The sequence below is a fragment of the Topomyia yanbarensis genome, chromosome 3 (genome assembly GCF_030247195.1).
Source record: "Topomyia yanbarensis strain Yona2022 chromosome 3, ASM3024719v1, whole genome shotgun sequence".
Classification (NCBI taxonomy): domain Eukaryota; kingdom Metazoa; phylum Arthropoda; class Insecta; order Diptera; family Culicidae; genus Topomyia; species Topomyia yanbarensis.
The window spans coordinates 280,125,167-280,147,613 of record NC_080672.1 but is presented as its reverse complement, the minus strand read 5'-3'; the positions used below and the strand labels follow the sequence as shown (position 1 = coordinate 280,147,613).

The 22,447-nt window shown below is 39.4% G+C and overlaps 1 protein-coding gene across 3 annotated transcripts in view; it reads left to right on the top strand.

Moving 5' to 3' along the window:
- The window catches only part of LOC131692888 (Krueppel-like factor luna), a 154,313-nt gene that overhangs the window by 120,601 nt on the left and 11,265 nt on the right, over window positions 1–22,447 (top strand). The window contains exon 1 of one of the 3 annotated variants that reach the window (XR_009306096.1): window positions 18,298–19,534. The exons of the other annotated variants lie outside the window; for them this stretch is intronic. The gene's annotated coding sequence lies outside the window, so the exon portion shown is untranslated. Of the gene's footprint in view, window positions 1–18,297; window positions 19,535–22,447 lie in introns of those variants that run through there. 3 annotated transcript variants of the gene reach the window in all.

Sequence of the window (22,447 nt, the reverse complement as noted above, 5' to 3'; positions counted from 1 at the left end):
TAAAAAATCGCAATAATTGAAAATCCGCGTAAAAAAACTCTCAGCAAAAGACTTTTTGAAGTTTTTTTTTACACGTATTTCGCAATTAATACGGTTTTGCTAAAAATATTCTAAGTCCTTTTGAATGCAAAAGAGTTAGAAGATTTTGGGAAAGATGGGAGAGACGGGTCTGGAAGACTCCTTATGGCCCGCAATATGGATGTTTTCGGAATGGTCTTGACGAGTAGGTGCCAGAAATATATGATTGACGCCATTTTAAAATCCAAGATGGCAACTTCTGTTTTAGCAAAATTCGCTATAACCCAATCAATATGGATATTTTCGGAATGGTCTTTTGACGAGTAGGTGCCAAAAAATCATGTTTGATGCCATGTTGAAATCCAAGATGGCGACTTCCGGTTTAGCGAAATTCGCAATAACCCATGCGATATGGATATTTTCGGAATGGTCTTAACGAGTAGGAGACAAAGGTCGATGTTTGACAACATTTTGAATCCCAAGATGGCGACTTCCGGGCTAACCATATTCGCTATAACCCAGTCAATATGAGTGTTTTCGGAATGATCTTTTTTTACAAAAACCGTGTTAATTGCGAAATCCGCGCAAAATAAAACTGCCAGAATTCTTCTGAGTTCTTTGCATTTAAAAGGACTTTTGAGAAAAAAGTCTAAGTATTTTGCATCCAAAAGGACATAGAATATGTTCGCAAAAACCGCGTTAATTGAAAAATCCGCGTAAAAAACCGTGTTAATTAGCAAATCCGCGTAAAAAATACCGCGTCAATTGAAAAATCCGCGTAAAAACCTCGCAAAAACCGCGTGAATAAACCTGAGTGTATTAATTTTCTTTCATGGTGGTGAACAATGGTCAGGTTTTTCCCCTGCCGTTTGCTGATCATTCCATCCGCCTTCTCCCTCGCTACTGTTTGCGTCCATGTTGTCATCGCTAGAGTAGCTCTGATTTTCACTGTTAGATGTTTGGTGCTTTTTGTGTTTTCGAGTTGCTATGGTATAGCTGTCTTCATTCTTGTTTATTTTTCCCTAGGTATGTTAAACATTGACTTGGGGATACAGGGGAATATTGTTCGTCCGGTTTGTATTGTTTGGCCGGCTGTCTGTGGTGTATCAGCAGATATCGAAGGCTGTTTGGTGGTGTTGGTTGTGGACGATGAGTTTCCTTTAGTCGACTTATCGTTTTGTGCTGTCTGGTTACAGAACTGATACGCGGATGTCTACTCAGGGTATGCGCATAAGGTTCCTCGACTGTAATTAACTCCTTGATATGATCTGCCCTCGAAAGTTCAATAAGACTATATAGACTAGGTTCAGCAGCATTCACACCATCCGAAACCCTTTTCATATCGACAGAGAAAAAAGTTTCTTCAAGTGTTGTTTGCGACAGATTCCACTTCGATATGAATTTTTAAATATAACATGATAGTACGGAGTGCCAAATCGTGTAGACGAATCTCCGTCAGATCAAGGACCACTCACACGGTGATATTGTTTTGACGTTTTCATATTGGACGTCTTATTACACGTCGTTCTTCGCTACCAAACTTTCTGTATCTGCTAAGGAGATGAACCTTATTTGTATTACTTATCTCGTATGGTGTAGTTGCATTGTGACACATCTGTAATCACAAGTTCCATTTTAACCTTGATCTGGTCTTAGACTGGCCTGCGAAAAGTCAATGGCGTTTATGTTCTCATGGAATGGGAGAAATTTATTTTGTGTTTCACTCATTTCATTTCACAGTTGGGGGTAACGGGACTTCGATGTTCTATAGTATACTCATACAAGCTATAGCGGAGCGGCGCGGGTAGTATTTTTTGTTTGCTTGCCGTTAACAAGCGGTGCGTTTTTTGATTGTTTATCTGTATGAGATGAGGAAGCAGACTGACGCAGTTCAATCTGATAAATCACTTATTAACGACTAGTTCCATCATTCGCTAATACATCTAATAAAGAGTATGCTTTTAGTTTAATTAAAGGTATTCTATGCCTTACATTATTTTGGACAGTTTTTTATATCCTAAATGAATATTTACAGTGTGGTGTGGGTTAGAAGGATCGTTGAAAATGAAGTTGTCTTCGAATTATTAAGTGTTAAGTATAGTTTTAGAACTCACATTGCAAAATATCAGATTTAAAGTCTACAATCTATAGACTGAATTCTACAGATTTCATTCAATTTACCATATAACAAACCAGATTTACCAGGTGCCATTTTGGAAGCAACCAGGATAGAAAGATCAGATAGAGCACGCCGCTAGCCAAATTCTATGTATTTTTGCTGTTAATAAGCTGTTTTTGTTGTTTCAATGAGTGTAGAAAAATCAAAAGCGATGTTAGAAGGAACTAAAACTAACAACAGAGATAGACCCCGATTTCTATGATCATTCGTTTTCTTTTACTCAATTATACGCTGTCTTCTCTTCAGGTTGAGTCTGCTTTGCGAACGTCACAGACATGCAAAGATTATCAAAGCCCTAGAAGACGCCGAACGAACACCTTGTAAAACAGAGATGCATTTTTAAAAGCAAGTATGGATCTAAATTAATGATCAATGGTCGTAAGAAGAAACATAATTGATTACCATTCATGTAATTTGTTATAATTAAGGTATGTAATTAAAGATGAACGTCATTTCTTTGACAGGCGCTACTTTAGCTAATCGACGTTTGATTTTTCTTTAAGACAAACTGTGTAGTAAATTTAAGTCCCTTTTGTATTTTGCCACCCTTTTAGTATGGAAGAGACTCGATTTCTTTGGTCAAACCGGATTAGAAACCGATAGACTCGTCGCCATATCGGAGCTCAGATTCGTTTGTGTTGAGTTCTGTATAAATAACACAAACTAAGTTTGAAATGTTATGCTTTACACGCGAAATGCAAACTGATGCAACAATGATTGAAAAAAAAATGCAAACTGATGCAACAATGATTGATTATCACTGTAGAGAGCCCACGAACGGATGCAAAAGCAAATGTTTACAAAAAAACAATGACACGTGTATATAAGATAACAAAAAAGAAGCAAATAAGTAATTATAAGTAATTAAGTGATATTTTTCAGTAGTTTTTGAACGAAAATAATTAGTCGATAAGGGAAAGCGCAAGAGAGAACGTGATACCAGATGAGAGAAAAGCTATTTTTATGAAAATTTATAACTGTAACTGTATTATTAGAGGCGAGAGTGAGTCTGAGAACGGTCGGAGTAAAAAGCGTTTTTAACGAAACCGGATACAGTGGAAAGAGCTAACTAGGATACTATTTCCCAAAAATTTATTTGGACTGCAGATGATGAGTACGTGATTTGGTTTATTTAGCAAAAATGGAAAGAAAGATAGCCCCTCAAATGGAGTCCTACTCTGAATCAAAATTCTCATAATTGTTAATAAGAAAAGTTCTATCAAATTATTCCTTTGAAATCAGTCTAAGTTACTTTTTTAGACTTATTCAAAATGTATAAGAAAACATAAATAAATCTTTATATCAAACAAAAAATTACTAAATGTTTTGGCATCACGTAAAATAATAATTGTTTGCATCTTAATGTTCTAGCTTTTTATGAAACCATCACCAGAAGTATAAGAAATCAGTGACACTGTAAACACCGTATATTTGCTAGCTTTTCTGCTGCTGGTTCCAGTAAGAGATATATTTATTAAACATTTGAAAAAAGAGTGACGAAGTAAAAAAAATTGAAAAAAGGAAGCAAGGCTTTCGTTGTGCAAGATATATTTAATATAGAATTGAAACGTTAAGTACATGATATAACTTTAAATCAAAACACCGCTTATTACAATTTATCTACTGAAACGGAAGCTTGATAATTATTCGCACGCAGCAAACCGAGTGCGACGTACGCTCGACTTCAAAGCTAGAAAACGAGAGCAGACAATTGTAAATTTATGATCAGTTGCAAACCCATCTTAAACGGTTGGATTTACACTTGGAACAGCTGACTGATATGCAGTGGTATGATATAGGCTCCGAATATGACGACGAGGTTCTCTTATTGGTTTTAATCACAATTGAATATTACATTGAACCGAAGTGAAATGAATGAAAGTTATAGCTTAAAATTCTGCTATGTGCATACTAAATTTAAGAAAAAATAAACGTACGTTCCTGTTACAAAAATGAATCGAGCCGTGTTTTCTTCACTTGTCTAACTTTGCCTGTCCGATTCGCCCGGGGCACTGCTGGTGGGTCATCTCCGTTTCCGGGCGCTATGTTGTTTCTCTGAATGACATGTCATACGCCGCTAGGTTAGAAGCAACCGACGACATTTAGGTGCAACATTTTACTGTTTTTCTGCAGCACTCCCCTGGGAGCCATAGATCACACACAAAACAGCACTGTAATTAATGTTTGTTTGTTTGTTTGTTGTCTCGTTGATGATGAAAATTGTGCCGTCTGTACCTAACGAGTGCCTACGTAACCAGAACCGCTGATGGGTAGGTAGAGTAGTCGTTCCATTATTCATCTCAGTGATTCTTCTCATCCTACCCCTTTTTATTCCATTAGTTACAACAGCGTCCGCTATCTCAATTCACTGCATTAGCTCAAATAGTAGGAGTTAATCAAATATTAACAAGTTTGTTGCATTTAACAGTCCGTTTTTCACTATATTGCTCCTTCGCACCGAAACAATAGATATTGATACTAATTTCAGTACAATCCATTGATTATCGGGTTAGTATTCTATGAAATTGTGTGACAATGAACTGAAGATGGGAACTTCTATTCAATATTTTGAGTTGAAGGGTATCATTTTTCACAGAGCTGAACGAACAAATGTCGAATGTCGAATATATCCAAAAGTGTACCCCTTGTTTATCCCGACTCTATGTAACAGCAAAAATAACCATGGTGTAATTCAGTATGAATTAAACATCCATTCGATTAGGATCTTCAACAAAGTATCGTAAAATGCTCTGACAAGAGACCTCGCTGAAGACACCGACTTTCTAGCTGAACTGATTTTTTTATGTATAGTGAATTGTTCGACACTACAGAGAGTAATAGGCTAGTTTATAAGCCAGTCGTCGTATGGTCGAGTCCTAATCCTAATGATTTTTAGTATAAGTAAGCGGCACATAAGCCCTGAAATTGGTTCCAAAGTCTGTCGATACAGAAGGTCAAGTTCCACAATGGAAAGAAGTGCCAGGGCCTGGGCCATCAATATAGATTTGATTGTTCGTGTTTACTAAAAAGGAATTGACGGATGAATTCACATTGTTAAATGAAAAATAAAGGTAATGGTGTTATAATAATTGGTTTATTCCACTATCGCTATTACATTCATCTGAATCTGAATCTTCGTCCGAGTCCCTTAAATCCAAACACCATGAATGTGATTTATGATTCATATGCCGCTTGCTTGTAACCAAGGAATTCGATGACTCCAATAAGAGATAGAATAAGTCTGTATCCGTTGCGATTCTCGAATTTTTTCTTGTATTTCCCACTCTGACTAGTCATTATCTCGGGATTTTAATGTTTCCTAGGACAATTGGCCAATCGGGATGGAGAAATGGTGGATGATGCAAACGCTATGCATGGAGGGACCGATTCAACACCAGCATGGTTGGTCTACTTGTTGCCGGAGCTCCACTATGAACCTTTCGTGGGTGATCTGTTTTCCTTTACCTCATAACTCTCAGATCTATCAACACGCCATTTGGTTGCATTTGCTGCACCTGTATCAGGAAGGAAGTGATTTTAGTTATATCTAAACCAGTACGGTGCCGTGGTCGATCCGACGACTTCGGATGGAGCATGGCGTCCGGTTCGCTGGCGACCTATGCCCGGTGCTTTGTCGCGGTTTAATCGACTAGTCCCCAGCGGTGAATCAAGCCTACTCTGGTGGAGAGTTTTCCGGTGCTCTCCCGAAACCGTTGCTCGCTGTTCATCACGCCATTTCCGCTGTAAGAAGCGTCACTACTCTCTTGACCGCGTTCCACGCGTTTACGTCTCTTATCCTTCTATAGATGACAGTGAGAATTTAGTCGTGGCCCGACAGAAGCTGTATTCACCTTTCCGTGTTTTTTATTGACTCACGTCGATAGATTTGGAATGAGCCAATAGGTTTTCTTTCCCTTCTCCGTATTGTCCGATTCTTGCTGACACCTCACCATTGAATCGATTGTAATAATCTTGCTCACCTTTCTAGTGTTTCTCCGATTGTAGTACTTGATATCCTCCGCCAGAGTGAGGCAGATGGGGATCATCGTGACTCGTACGGCCAGGCGGGAACGCTGTATTGATGACAAGACACCGGATAGCAGACGTCTCATGCTGCTTCTCTGGCCGTATGAGCCTCGCTTTTAGCGTTCGTTGCCCTCGCCAACTTTTCGCAGGCGCCCGGGTTTGAACCGGCCGTCGATTATCACTTCCAATTGGATCAGTTCACGTTTCAATGCAATCACGTGCCCTCCGACGTCAATCTGCATCCGCTAAACCGCTTTGCAGTTGCTGACCAACAACACCTCTGTCTTGTGGTGGGCTATTTGCAGCTTGACCCCGTTCATACAGTTCTCGATCGCGTCCATTGCCTCTGTCACAGACACCTCCACTTCATCAAGTGTTTCACCCATCACGTCAGGTTAGTGACACGTCGTCCGTGACACCCACAGCTTTATCTTTCCTGGGTAGCCGCAGTGTCAAGAACCCATCGTGGATCCCGTTTCAAGGAGTTGAACTGAGAATGGAGCTCTCTTACGTCTCGTACAGCAGCGCTCTGCACTGGTAGTAGCTCTTCAGGATCCAGCATATATTGTCATTCTGTGCAGCGCTGTAGGGATGGCTCCCCAGCTGGCAATTTCGTAAGCCCGTTAAGAATGAATTTTTCAAAGAGTTTTCTGAGTGCATCCAGTAAACATATAGGCCTATACTACCAAATCGCCTGGTGGCTTCACTGGCTTTGACATCAACACCAGCTTCTGTACCTTCTACATTCCGAGGAAGTGCCTTCATCTAGACACTTCTGCAGCACCACCCAGGACATATTCAGGTAAGCCAGGATCGCAGCTTTCAGCTCCACATTTGGTATTCCATCAGCACCGAGGGCTTACTTTGATTTCAGTCTCTTCGGTGCTTCTGCAAGCTCATCGTTAGTTACTTGCCAATCGTCCGTGTTTGCTCCTTCTTCTTCGCCGTACGATGTCGGTGGTCAGGTAGATGGGTCGTACTTCGGGAAGAGACCCCCAACGATTATATTCAGCTTACGCGGACACATGTCGGCAGGCGTGGACGGGCCCTTAATTTTCGCCATCATGACTCGGTACGCCCCAGGGATTTGTGTCTACTTCTCGGCACAACACCTTGTGGCAATCTGATTTGCTAAGCTAAGCTAAGACGCCGTCTATTTCGTGGCCCCATTTCTGGCAGCATTGTAGCGTCACAAACCGTTACAATCCTTCTTGTTAGATCAGCCGCATCCACGTTCTCGGTCCCGCTGTTCGGCCGAAATGCCTCAACAGAAAGGCCATTGTTGACGGTTCTCGTCTTCCACTATCGCTTGCTGGTCATCCTTCTCCGTGCTGCCGCAGGGCTCCGTTGACCGATACAGTAGCACATCGGCTGGTGCGTATACTTCTCTCATACTCTCCAATCCATGTTTGCCTTCGGTGAAGGGTTCCTCCAAAATGTACTAATGGAACATTCATTTCACAATCGTACGTCTAACTTTGCTAGAGCTTTCTGCAGAATATATCCTCTTGTGTTGGTTACTCTACTCACCCACTCCATGGCTCAGGCGTTGAAGTCACCACCAATGACTCCCGGCTTTCGATCGATCAACTTCTCCAGCCTTAGGTTGAACTGCTCCACTGTTCACTGTTCGTATGAGCGTTCTACTACTTCTTGAATGATGAATCTGTTCATAACTTGTATCGCAGCTATTCCCGATCTATCCGCCACCCAGTTACCGTTACCAAGGGGGAACTTGATGCGGCTCTGCAATCAGTGCGATGTCACACATAGCCCCTCTCGTAGAATGCCACAACAGTTCATGTGCTGTGCCACAGTCATTTAGATTTATCTGGGTTATCTGCATTACCGTTGGCCTTCAGTCGCCCTCTTCAAGGCAAGGAATTTAAGCCACTCGTCTGAATGTCGCTTTCGTCCGCTGAAGTTCAAAGCATGCACTTTGGCATCTGCGGGCAGTCCCTCGCAAGATGGCCCGTCTTCCCGCATTTCCAGCATATCCTGCATCTAAGCGGATATATGCAAGCCCCTGCCAAACGTCCAAAGCCCAAACATTTGAAGCATTTCTCTGCTTGTTCATTCACTCGAGGGGCGGGTTTCAATGGGCATCTCGACCATCAAACCGTAACTTTGCCTATCTCCAGCGCCTTGTCTGCAGCAATTACTGGTAAACGAATAATCGTTATCTGAGTTCCTCTGTACCCCTTCTTCAACCTTGCTCAGGTTACACTGCTGCTTTAGTGCACCTCTCAGCTCGTCTTCCGTCGTGATCTCATCCAGGTCCTTGCACACAACCACCGCCTCCTGGTTTTAGGTTATGACTGTTGTCTCTTCACCCATTGATTTGGTAATAATCTCCTGCATATTTAAGCTATTAATCGTGGGATCGTCCATTAACTCGAAAAGTATCTCACCTTTTTGAGTGCGTCCCCAAACCCCTCAGCTCCGAATTCTCTCTGACCTTTTTGAAGAGCGCTGCATACGTCTTCACGTCATTGGCTTTGGCGAGCACGGCTTTTGACGCCTTCTGACAAGCCGAAGGTTTTCCTTTGTTCTTCTGCTCAATTTTTCTTTCCTCCTTTCGCTTTTGCTGTTTCCCGTGTTCCTCCTTCCGACCTACAACGGTACTACAGCGTCCTCGCGCGTCTGCCTCTGGAGCCCACCTGGTTCGCCAGCTCCTGGCAAGGTTCTTGGCCCCTTTGGAGTCACGGAAACTGGCGTGTTCTCAACGCCACGGAGGGGGCTAGGAAGTTAGGTGCCTGACCCGACGCCAATGCTTGCTCAGTTATATCAGCCCTCCACATGTCATACTCGTTCATAGTAGATACTAGCGCCTTTCGAATTCCGAGAACCATATCATTGTACCATACCATTGTTCTCATGGACATTGTTTTTCGCATTCACAAACTTGCGAAGCTATTTTAGTACTATTTTCGTCCTCTGCGGGGTATTGTTCACCCCGCTCTGCTCTGACTGCTGCCGCGGATGTTCCTACTACTTCTCCTCCTTATTCTTTCGCTGAATAACTTCAGCTGCTGGTGGTTATGACCGCATCAAACCACCTTTAGCGAACGGATTCGCCACGCCTATTCCATTTGTCTGGGTTTCAAATCTCTTTGGCGACATTGGCTACCATCATCAGTTCCGGAAGCACCGGCGGAAGTATCCAAATTCAGAATACCTGTCACATCGGTTTCTCGGAGATGGCTAGACCGATTTGACCAAACTTAGTCTCAAATGTAAAAAATTTTTCATTCCCACAAATGGCTAATAAATTTCATCTCGATCTGACTCTCAATCTCACTTCTAGAATTACATCACATTCCTAACTACCCGATCTCGGGGGAACCCTCACAAAGCTACAAAAGGCCGATCACCCGGTAGATAGGTATCAAGCATGCAAACACACTCACACCACGTAATAGTGAAACCACCAGGCACTGTTCTGGAAATAATAATCTGTACATAACCAGGCCCGATGGAGCCCGGATGATATTTGGGGGCCCGCGATCTTACCCGAAAGATTGGCGAACACGTCCGGTATTCATAGAAGATCAAAAAATAGCAATAGTAATTTTTTTGTAATCATTCGCCTTAATAAATTGTTATATGATGAAATCGTATAAAAATGAAAACTATATTTGATAGTTGACACTTGTTAAAACAAACGTTCTTAAGGGAGTTGTCTACTTTGTGTACAAATTTAAAAACCTGTTTTAATCCACCTTGTGGTGCAATTGTACCTTTCTCATTTGTCCAAACTACGATTCCATGGCTGGTTATGTTCAATACAACAGTGGAAATGTATATTACATATTCAGTACGATATACACATACATATAATGAACCGACAGCCACGATCTTGAGATGCTATGTGTCGACACTGAAACATCGTTTAAAACCAGCGGCGGATCAAGGAAGAAGATCCGGGGGGTCCGGACCTTGCCGAAAATTTTCAACTTGTTAAGAAATTTTTAACTAGTTTTAATTTTAAAGTAGCAACCCCTCACTGGATACTCCCACCTACGCCTAAAAAGGTCAAAAAAAATCGCAGCCCTCCGGCCGGGATTAGGTTAACGATTTTTAGAGTGATTGCATAACCTTTATATATGAGAAAGGCAAAAAGGTGCCAAAGTCCAAAAAAGTAAATTTTCACCAAAAAAAATTTTTTTGAGCCCTCATCAAATCTCGACGTTTTATGCATTTTAAAGACATTTGGCATCAAAAATACAAATTCAATTTGGAAATTTTCCACTACTCCCCCTTTTGAGAATTTTTCATTTCAGTTTATATGGGAATTTGCTGTGTGGTCGCACTCTTCAACCCGTAATTCCGGAACCAGAAGTCCAATCAACAAAAAATTCAATATTATATTTTAGAGTGATTGCATAACCTTTCTATATGAGAAAGGCAAAAACGAGTTTTATTGCTTGAAACGACGGAATAAACTACAAAATAGTGAGAAGCCAATTTAAAGTATTTTCGAAGAAAGCAATGGAGCGTCAAACAGAAATGCGAGCGCACAGACAAACGCATCCGTCCTCTCCCACGTTCGTTTTTTTGCTGGTAGTGCCGGTTGTTGGCATGGAGACACTGGGCGTGATTGTTGTTAAGAGAATATTTGTTCCTGTCAGATCCCTAGATATTGGTTTTGTAGCCGTTTGTGGTTTGGTAGGGCATTGCAAAAAAATTTTTTTTTGAATTCTCGAAGGTCCCCCTCTCATATTGTGACGAATGTCAAAGTAAGCTCAGATGCCAAATTTCACATCATTTGGACAATTTTAGACCCCCGCCCACATCGCTTGAAATTTTTTGAAATTGGTACTATGGGACAATATGGAGAAAAAATACATAAAATGCTATAACTTTTGAAGTAGCAATCATAAAATTACAATTTATACCTCTTTTGAAAGGAAATAATCTTAGTATTTGAATGGAGATATTTTTGTTTCTAGGAAAATACGGGAAAGTGGGATACCGGGTCATTTTGGCCCCAGAATCCCATAAATTTAATGATTTTTCTGCTCCGTGATGCAAATCATACATATTTTGTAGTTTTTCTAATGTGAAAAAATCTCAAAAATCGATCGGAGCCTTTTTGATCTTTGTCCGAATACGAGAAATTGGGATTAAATGGACTTTTGTCATTCATATTAAACTTCATCATTTTCTCGTGCATTATTCTTCACTCAATTTTCATAAACTCTACCTTGTTGAACGTGAAAAATCCTTAGGATTACAACAAAAATAGATTCGTTACCGGTAAAATTCAGGAACATCAAATTATCTGACATATAGTGTCGATTTCACATTTTATCATAACATCGCACATATTAACTCCATTTAACAACAAAATTCTTATTTAATTTACTACTTTTAGTGTAAAATATGCTTGGGGATCACATGAGAAAAGTTTCATTCCCGGAAAAATAGGGGAAGTTGAGGTATTAGGGCAAATAATGAAAAAATGAGATTTGTGGAGTAAATATCAAATGTTTGATGTTTCTGAATTTTACTTCTAACGTTTTTATTTTTGTTTTATTCTTCAGAATTTTACACGTTCAACAAGTTACATTGTATGAAAATTTATTGAAGAATAATAGAGATATATGCATGAGAAAATGATAAAATTTAATATGAATGACAAAAAGCCCTATAACCCCAACTTCTCGTATTCGGACTAAGGTCAAAAGGGTTCCGTTCGATTTCTTAGTTTTTTTCACATTAGAAAAACTACAAAACATGTATGATTTGCATCACGGAGCAGAAAAATCATTAAAAATATGGGATTTTATGGCCAAAATGACCCGGTACCCCACTTTCCCGTATTTTCCTAGAAACAAAAGCATCTCCATTCAAATACTAAGATTATTTCCTTTTAAAAGAGGTATAAATTGTAATTTTCTGATTGCTACTTCAAAAGTTATAGCATTTAATGTATTTTTTCTCCATATTTTCCCATAGCACCAATTTCAAAAAATTTCAAGCGAAGTGGGCGGGGGTCTAAAATTGTCCAAATGATGTGAAATTTGGCATCTGAGCTTACTTTGACATTTGTCACAATATGAGAGGGGGGGGGCCTTTGAGAATTCAAAAAAAAATTTTTGCGGTGCCCTAGTGGTTTGGCATAAGATAACAGTGTGCTGTTTAGGGTTATAGTAGGTGTCCTTTTCTTAGCTGCTGTTGCACAAAGTTTTCCGTGGTGCAGTGTCTTTTTGTAGAATTCGCGCATGAATATTCCATGGTTGCATAACCAGAATTGTCTGATGAAACGTACCATTTGGTTTGTACGGAAGCATTCTCACCACAAGAACAAAGTTAAGGATACCCGGGAAAAGGCGAAGTTACAGCTCTTATGAAAGCCACTTCTCCGTATCTTGACATAAATTTGTTAATCACGATGTCAGAGGCGTGTGGAGATAATTCGTGTAAGCACATCTCTCTAGAGCCCTTGCCTATGTATACGGGGATGATGTTGTTAACGTGGCAGCTTTTGTTGTTGCGCTGCATTTTGTTCCGCGAATGTTTCTTAATGTTTAATATGGTGCATTTGCATGGCGTTAACTTCTCCCGGGTTGAGCACAATCTGCACATTTATTAAATATTTAACTTCCCGAGTAGCTGGTCTTATAGGACATTTCCAAAAATCAATAGCAACACAATTCGTCTGCAGTCGTTTTTTCCGTGTGTCTACAGCGGAACGATTTTTAGTTTCTACTCTGGGCGAGATGAGAAGGTAGACTGATCTTAATTACCAGGTAATAAAAATGGATAACCTTTTTGTATTTTTGTATTTTTAAAGCACGTTAAGTTCAGTTCATCCATCAGCAGCAGTACTCGGTTTCCCACTGTACTCGCAGTTGTTTAATTTGCGTCTTCTTATTTCTTTCTGTGTCTATATTGTTATCGGGTCCTACATATTCCCACAGCATATCAAAACCAGCTCCTACGTTAGCCATATCGCATTGTTTGTTATTTGAACCTGCATAAAATCTACGATTAGAAAAGAATTTCTTAGATTCAATATGAGATGAACTTATATAAATTGAAAATATTTTTGATGTAATAATTTTAAACGAGAATTTTGAACTGCATCCTCTACCTTTTCATTTTGCTTACAATAAAAGCTAAAAATTGCCCAAGTACAACCAGCAAATAAATCAATCCGTGTATCGCTTTGTCTGCACAGTAGAAGCCAAATGTCGTGTTCCAAAACACTATGGCCAATGTTTACACCCTACAATTTCACCATGTAAGATATAGCGTGCTGATTATATTCCAGACCATCAATCAAGCAGAAGTATTTGTTTCGCGAAATGAAATATTCACTGTTTAACCCTTGTGAAGGCAAGCTAAAATCCTAACATTAAAGGGCAAGCCGGGCCTCTCAGGCCCGTCTAAATTCAAGCTCCTTTTTTGCCGTTCTCATATAGAAAGGTTATGCAATCGGTCGAAATTTCGACTTTTTAACCGAGACCCGCAGGGCCAAATCTCTTATACCATTCGACTCAGTTCATCGAGATCGTAAAATGTCTGTATGTGTGTGTATGTATGTATGTATGTATGGATGTATGTATGTGGCAAACAATCTCACCGATTTTTCTCTAAGGTAGCTGGACCGATTTGTACAAATTTAGTCTCAAATGAAAGGTGCAGCCTTCCCATCGGTCGCTATTGATTTTTTTTTATTGATCCGACTTTTGGTTCTGGAGTTAGGTGTTGAAGAGTACAATCACACAGCAAATTTCCATAGAAACTGATACCACCATGATGTCCAAATGATGCAATATATATTAAAATATGTGCAACATTACTTGGCTTTGCATGTCTAGATCATTAATGACCCACCGAGGGTACTTCGACCACATTGGCCAGCTATGGCGGTTTTTGATGCCCCGGGGGAACTTACCAAGTTCCTAAGATAAAGTCATACCTATCTCTCAGCGAATTCTTTTCCGATTTTTACAAACTTGGTTTCAAATGAAAGGTACAGCATTCCCATTGGCTGCTGTTGAATTTCTAATTGATCCGACTTCCGGTTCCGGAATTACAGGATGATGAGTACGAACACGCAGTAAATCCCGATTTCAGCGTATAAGGCGATGAATGTAAAAAGCTCAATTTTTTTTCCAAAAGGGTAGTACTCGGAAGATCACGTCGACTGTCGATTGGTTCTAAGCTCCATTTCGTTTGAACACGACCAATAAATGTTTCTGGGTTGCTATCAATTTCTTCTGATGCATAACCGGAGTACATATTCATATTTTTCTACATCAGATTCATCATCGGAAGCAATATCATTCACATCTTCTTCCTCGCTTTGCAAATCAGTTTCGGAATCGTCTGCTGTTGAATTTGCTCGAATTTCTTCCATTACTTCAGATTCTTTGAGACGATTGAAAACATGGGCATATCGTCTTATAGCCATTTCAATTTTTTGTTGTTTTTAGATCCTACAATTTGAATTATTACGAAAACTATAACAGAAAGAATAGACAACAAATAGACAATAACGACAGAGTTAGGTTATGTTGTATCCAAATAATTGTCAAGTAGACCACAGTGAGTGAAATAAAAGTATTTACCCAAAAAAATATGACACACGTCATTATCGTATGCTATTTCTACATTTCTTATAAAAGAAATGTATAGAATTCGCTCAAACTTTCAAGATTTTTTTCTTAAAAGAAAAGGTAAAAAGATAAAATCAATCAAAACATGAAAAAATTCCTGCTAATATGACGATGAACTCATCCAAATGTTTTTTTCAGATAAATATTAATGTATAAAACCCGTGGTATTCCTAGTAGTAGTAGTAGCCTAGTATTGCATGCACACCGGGCCTGCCAGACCCGGCTTGCCTTTTTGTGCATGTAAAAAATTCAAACATAGCTGCGCATCACTCCATAGATGAAAATTTCACAATTCTTTATTTTTGTTATAGATTTCAAAGCTACTTATCAAAATTTCCATGCCCAAGCTTATACTGCATACACATTTTTTTGTAACTAAAAAATTGTTATGTGCCGGGCCTCTTAGACCCGGTTGCCTTTTTGAGGGTTAAATAAAAATTCCTCCGGGGGTTGGAAGTATTATTCCCTGCTATTGTAACACCTGCAGATCGTTCAGAGGCGCAGAATGCTCTGCTTTAATTGCTTTGTGTAGTAACCATAAGCACTAATTTAAAATTCTAGATAAGCTATAAGTTAGCATTTCCATTGCCTTCGTGTAATAAATTATGATGCAATAAATTTATAATCAAAATGTAAATTCTGCACGATTTCTCGAAAAAAAATACAATTGCAAATATAATCCACAAAAGACGTTTGCATAATATCAACCAACATCCGGGTAGAATTTGGATTAAACCAAGTATACATGCAAATCTTGTCACAGATCAGTGATTTTTTTTTATTTCGACTATGTTAGTCACATTTTTCTTTTTTACATTTTAACGACATTCAATTAGCTAGAGATTACTGGGTAGGGAAAGTTATGAAACTTAGAGCCATAGTACTCAAGTGAGAGCAAGGATGTGAAGTAAACAGATCGGAAAGCTAGAAGTGGCAGGGTCATTAGAACAGGCTTAATATCATGCGGGCTTAATTTTTGCCTTCTGATAATGAGGGTCGAGCTTAGGCAGAATAACTACGAATCACCCGAGTTCACTATCATGTGTCCTGATAAAGGCAGACGTATCTATCTTTACCGTGACAACCGGCACTTCACATCCTTGCTCTCACTTGAGTACTATGGCTCTAAGTTTCATAACTTTCCCTACCCAGTAATCTCTAGCTAATTGAATGTCGTTAAAATGTAAAAAACAGATCAGTGATCAAACGCGTATACCAAATTGAGACGAGGTTTTCGACTGCGGCTCGAATCCCAATTCTCCGATCAACGTGGGGAACGTGCCATTGGAGCTAGACGCTACTGCGTCCTGATTCCTGAGTACACGCAAAATTGAAAAACTCGTAGCTGTGGCAATTTTACCCGATTTGGATACCACGGAATAAGAAGCTGTCGAAATTCACCTGTCTGGCACGCTATCTGTGGATGTAGCCAGGGCCGGCGGAAAGCGTGGGTAGTATGGGTAGTACTACCCACTCGAAAATAACCGAGTGGGTAATTACCCACTTGAAATTTTGAACCATTTCAAAAAATTTAGATGCGCAACGCATGTATCTCACACGAACGTGATTTAATGTGAATGTAATGTAAGCGTGTGCATTGCGAAAAGCGAAACAATCCTTACTAATGGACCCCTTACCCTATGCTTTCTACCCACTCGGGCGTAAAGTGTTTCGCCGCCCTGGATGTGGCAATATGAGTCAACCGGAGACTAATAGAAACCACGGCCTCACGAGTTTCCCATGGCTCATACTGAACTAGATGTCTTTGGTTTAAAAGGGCCCGGCAGTAATACAAGCCTTGGGGCCCGACGCGGCCCTCGACGGCCCTGTACATAACTAAAGTTAGTTATAAATTGACCACAGAAGATAGCACACGCGTATCTTCTCCCGCACAAGCGTAATCTGAAAGGATCCCCAAAGATTCAAACCGACAACGCGATGATGAAAAGAAAATCGCTAAAGTGTGTGTCAAACAACTTGCATTTGCACTTCTAGGCCACTGACAGCCAACCGAAGTCTCATTGACCAGAATGACCGCCATATACGGTTCCGGATGTGCCCGGACAATAGGCCACTAATCAAAATTAACAAACTAATATTAGTTTATCGGAGACGGTTGGGTCGATTAGTCAGCAATGTCGACGTCTATAAAATTACCTACGGATCAGTTATATGGTTCCGGAAACATAGACTGAACCGTCCAGTCAATTATGAAATTTACATTCAAGCTAATACTAAAATATCCCCATCAAATTTCAGAAATCGAAATCGTATTTTTGACTCCAAATGCATAAAACGCCAAGATTTTATGGTAAATGTAAAAAAATGGGAAAAATCGAATTTTTGGGACTTTTTTTTGTCTTTCTCATATAAAGAAAGGCTATACAATAACTATGAAAATCATGTTTTAATCGAGGCCCGGAGGGCCAAAAGTAATATACCATTCGATTTAGTTCGTCGAGATCGGAAAATGTCTGTATGTAGTATGTGTGTCATTTAAAATCACATAACTTTCTTAGAGATGGCTGAACCAATTTAAACAAATTTAGTTTCACAACGCTTCCCATTAAATTTTTTGTTGATTCGACTACTTAGACTTCGTGTATGTTTTACGAACGAACCGTATGTCGGACTGAGCAAAACTAGTACCAACCAATCCGCTTATTATCCCAATTTTTCATTGAACGCTTGTCCCACAGTGATAGTACAGCACCTAATTTACATCATAAGCTTCAATGGGCTTCAACCAATTTCATAACTCAATGCTCTCATCGCTGCTCAGTCAAGTTACTGAATCAATCGAAAGCCAATCGTTTGGATAGTTAAACAGCCAGCAGCTCGCATACCTATGAGAAGCATCAACTTTTCAAAACAATACGTGCCAATCAACGGGAACAATATATCTAAGAGAGCCTCCGGTTCAGCTTGTTTGGACCTATTAATTGATGATGATGATGATGATGGTCCCACCTCATACCCATACAAATCATGTACACGGTATTGATGAGGGGTGGAGAGGAAACAAAGCCTCGCGCGGAACCCCATTAGCTAGCGGCAGTTGCTACACCTAATAAAAGTAAAAGTGAGCTTTCGAGCTCTCGCTATGGACCATTCCCGAAGTTGAAGCGCACCACTGACCACAGTTTAGTTTGTAACGGCAGTGCGATGAGGATGAAATCGGAATCGATTCATCGGGTGATGGCAGCCAAGGGCCTTCAAGTGGTTGTTCTCGCGGTCCTTGTTGCGCAGTTTGCGTGTGACGTCATGATCTGTAACTACGAAAGATTCGATCTATACGACAGTAACTATCAGAAGAAAACGGACGATTTCTGTGTGTTCAAAGACGTGTTTCTGACATCTGACGTGCGATTTGTGGACTTTATGGCCAACAGTTTGGATTACAAAAAAATTGCATTTACAAATTCAAAGTTTCCCGTCGTTCCACCTTCGCTGTATCGAAATTTCGATGATATTCGCGAGCTTTATGTGCGCAGAAGTATGGTCGAATCGCTAAGGATAACCAGACTGATCGAGAAAATGTACGCCGGAAACAATCAAATCACATCTATTTTGGTGGACGGAAATGGATCGAATAACTTAAAGGAACTTTATTTGGAGACAAACTTAATCAGTGATATTGCGAACATAACCAACCTCCCGAGTTTGCAAGTACTAGTATTAGAAAATAATCCACGCATTGGGAATATTGATTTCGCAACATTCTCACGAATGGTTAAACTCTGGAAGCTGGATCTCGAAAATACTGGGATGACCAAAATTACAAACAGTCTAAAATTAAATCTAAACGAACTGGTACGCCTCGATTTATCCCACAACCAGTTAACCTACATCGACATGCAGTTATTCCAGACGTTTCCCAAACTGGAACATTTATGGCTCAATGGAAACAAAATTTACTTCATGGAGATGGAACCGATTCGCACCATTGTTCCTGATATCAGAAGCATTGTAATCGATGACAATTACTGGGGCTGTCAACATCTATCGATCGTCAGCAACTACCTACTGGAAAACGGAGTGATCATCCGTACTGGTGAATGCAAGTCCCGAGCGGTTCATAAAGTATGTTGTTCTGATACCACCGATCTGGTCGACAATCGCTACATTATCGAAATGAACATCAAAACCGAAAACAGACTTGATAGCGAAATTACGGCCTTGGAGGAGGATAACTCCCAGCTGCGACAACTTGTTGAGAATATGCGGAAACAGCTGAACAGTTTGATCCTGAACTACACCATCATGATGGCGGAAATGAGAGATACCCCAATTCAGGCATTCCAAGCCGATCCTACGCCTGCCTTGTCCGAATCAGTGGAGGATTATTCGTACGAAAGTGACGAACAGGAACGGCACAGTGATTCGGCGTCTGAACAAGATGCCACCACCGAAGAAACTAGTGAGGAACAAAGCACTGCAGATAATCTTGTTCAAAGTGAACCAAGCAGTTATGAGTGATGCACGAATGCAATTGCTGAAGTGAGCAAACTGTGAGACCTTGTTTAAAAGGAAACCGCGAAATGTGTGAACGAATAATTGTAGAGTGCACGAAATTCAAACCATACTACAGTGAACGGTAATATTGAATATAGTGATTAGTGATATAAATGTAATCGTTACGAAAACAGTGCTAACGTCAGCATAGCCAGACATCAGTACGGTAATTAATGGTTTGTAGATATTGATATTGGTGATATTGGTTATGACTTGCACAATGAGATTTTTATAAACAAACTTATTTCGCTCATTACTCCGCTGTCGAGTCGAATTTCATGAAAGATACACATGAATCAACATCTTTACCCTTGGTAGAGTCAATTTCAAATGTCTTCTGGGTTGAAAATATAACAAATTAAGAGAAATCAGCAAAACAAAAGTTTGTTTACAAATCTTATTAGCCCTATTCTAATGTTGATATGGATTTGTTCAAATTTAATCCACCGGCACTCGCACCAAATTTTGTAATACGGGCACTCGCGTGTTAAGGTCAATTCACCCGTCACCGCCCCGGTGTGTTTCAATGAAAAACTTTAATAGACAAAGCCTCTCAGAAGATAAAAACCTTCGAAGTGGTTTGATCGCAGTGGTTCGTCTCCAACAACAAAATATGTAAAGTTTCTGATATATTAGTAGGTCGGTATCTTCGGCAAATATTCTCAGGAGACTAAAACCTACGATCAATTATGCCTTTCTAGAGTTGTTGGTTCAAATAGTTTGAAATTTTGTTACAGACAAAACCGACATGCGAAGTGAAAAGTGACCGAAATTGTAGTATCCCAACTACATCCGAAACGTTTAAAGATACTATATATATTTTATTCAGATGTAATTTGCAACCAAATAAGCAATGATTAGAGATGGTCGGGTTCGGGAGTTTGGACCCGAAACCCGGACCCGACCCTTTCCCGACTAAACTTTCGGGTTCGGGTCGGGTTCGGGTTTTTCGAATTTGGAATTTTCTGATTCGGGTCGGTTTTGGGTTTTAAACAAATCAAACTCAATCATTTCTTGACGCTGTTTATGTCTATACACACGCCCAGTCTCTTTGCAGTAAATAACTGTACTTCGTAATACGAATAAATAAAACATATAACCGATCTAAAGATCGCTGCTTGAATCGATAGAATTCGTCATATTTTCTGGTGCTGGTGCTTAAATATTGTATTTTTTATATATGTATAAGATTTCTCCTCTTTAGACTCGCAAACTGCCCGAATTAATTAATTTTTTAATCGAACATTCATGAGAGAACATTCATTAATAAGTGTTTCACATATAAAATCTCTTTGCGATTTACTTTTCATAATAAATATCAATAAACCAAGTCAACGGAAATTCGTCGGAAAATATTATTTCAACTTTCCACTACGGAATATGAATTTCGATATACTTTGAAACCGATACATAGGCCACGCGAAGAAATCAACAATACAATATTATCTATTGATCCGCCTATGATTATACGATTTGACAAGCAATTGAAAAGTTTTACAAGTGTCACGAGTGCTCTGAATAGCAGTACTTTTAGATACACATTGAATTAAAATTGTACATTAAGGTTTAATTATGTATATTGTTAACAAAAACAGGAATTAAAATGATAATTGAATTTAAATGCAGCAACAATTGTATATGCTTAGCATAGTTGCAATCCACGAGATGCATTTAAACCATTGACTACAAAGGCCGTTGCAGCCCGAGGACAATTCGACTGTTCCCATATAAGGTTTTACACCAACCGACATAACTGTACAAAATGAGCCCGATGAACTTCTTTTGACAATTCTCAGTGGTTTGCATGGGAGTTGTATGAGTTTGAATGCACTTGAACTCACGTAAATGGCGAATTAAACAAGCCACCGATTGTCAAATATCATGTTGGAGAACTCAATATTGAACTCACAAATTTTGTGGAACTTTGATGACATTATGGCGGCTCAAATTGAGCAACATTTCAAAAAGACACATCGTCTTATTTATTGTTTTTAAAAGCAGATAATTCAAACAGTTTTATCCCAAAATTAATTTATTAAATTTAATTCTTTGTTCCATGAGACTTAAACAAAAAACATAGTAGATTCCATTTTGATTAAAAAAATTTTAATTTAAAATAAATCGATGTTGTGCCGAAAAACTTTGAATTTGAACCAACATCTCCCCAGACACCGAGTTCTACGAAAGAAGTCTTTCCGCCAGGTTGCTGACAGTCCTTGGTTTAACTAGGGTTACTAAATAGGCTGAGAACAAATGAAGGACACGTTAAATCTCTACCGAGATAAATTAGAATGATGTAGTACTGGCGCTAGAAGCACTCACGGCGTTCATAACATACACAAAACACGATTTTCACTCAAAACTTCTACAAATCTGCTAATGACTTGAACAGAACACACAGTAATTTTCTATCAATTCCTTGACATCGGGGAAATTCATGTATTTTCATGAAGGAAACCAACCGGTAGTTGTCAAACATCAATAATTGAGGCTTTTTTTCAAAAAGACATCTGCAATGAGTGACTCTCATTGTTTGCTTTCTATTCTATTAATAATTCGGTCGCTTTTATGTTTGTCCCTCAACTTTTTGCATAATATGCTAGTCGAAACGACCGCCTTTCGATCTGTACTGTAAAATAAGTGAAAAGTGAAAATCGAAAGAGAAAGTAAACAAAGATAGATATGTCGTTTTGAATAAAAGGTCTATAATTGAGTTATTTGATGCCAACGAAATATATATTGGATATATACAATCATACGTGGATTAATCGATATGAAATGGATGAAACAGCGTTACACACTTCAAACATTTTACATCGTTTGACATCATATTAAAAGTATGTACAGTTTTTCGGCACATATAAGAAGCTAAAAAGAACTAACTACTTAGGGCCGACTTCTTCGCCCTCGCTTAGCGCTTAAGCCAGGTTTACGCGTACTGGTGAACCTAGTTTAAAAGTAAAGCAAGTGTGAAGAAATTGGCCCTTAGACAGTGGGAAACAATGCATATGATATGCATTTATTTAAAGATTTATTTATTGCGTATTTGAACAATTGCTTTGAAACCTACTTTTGGTGA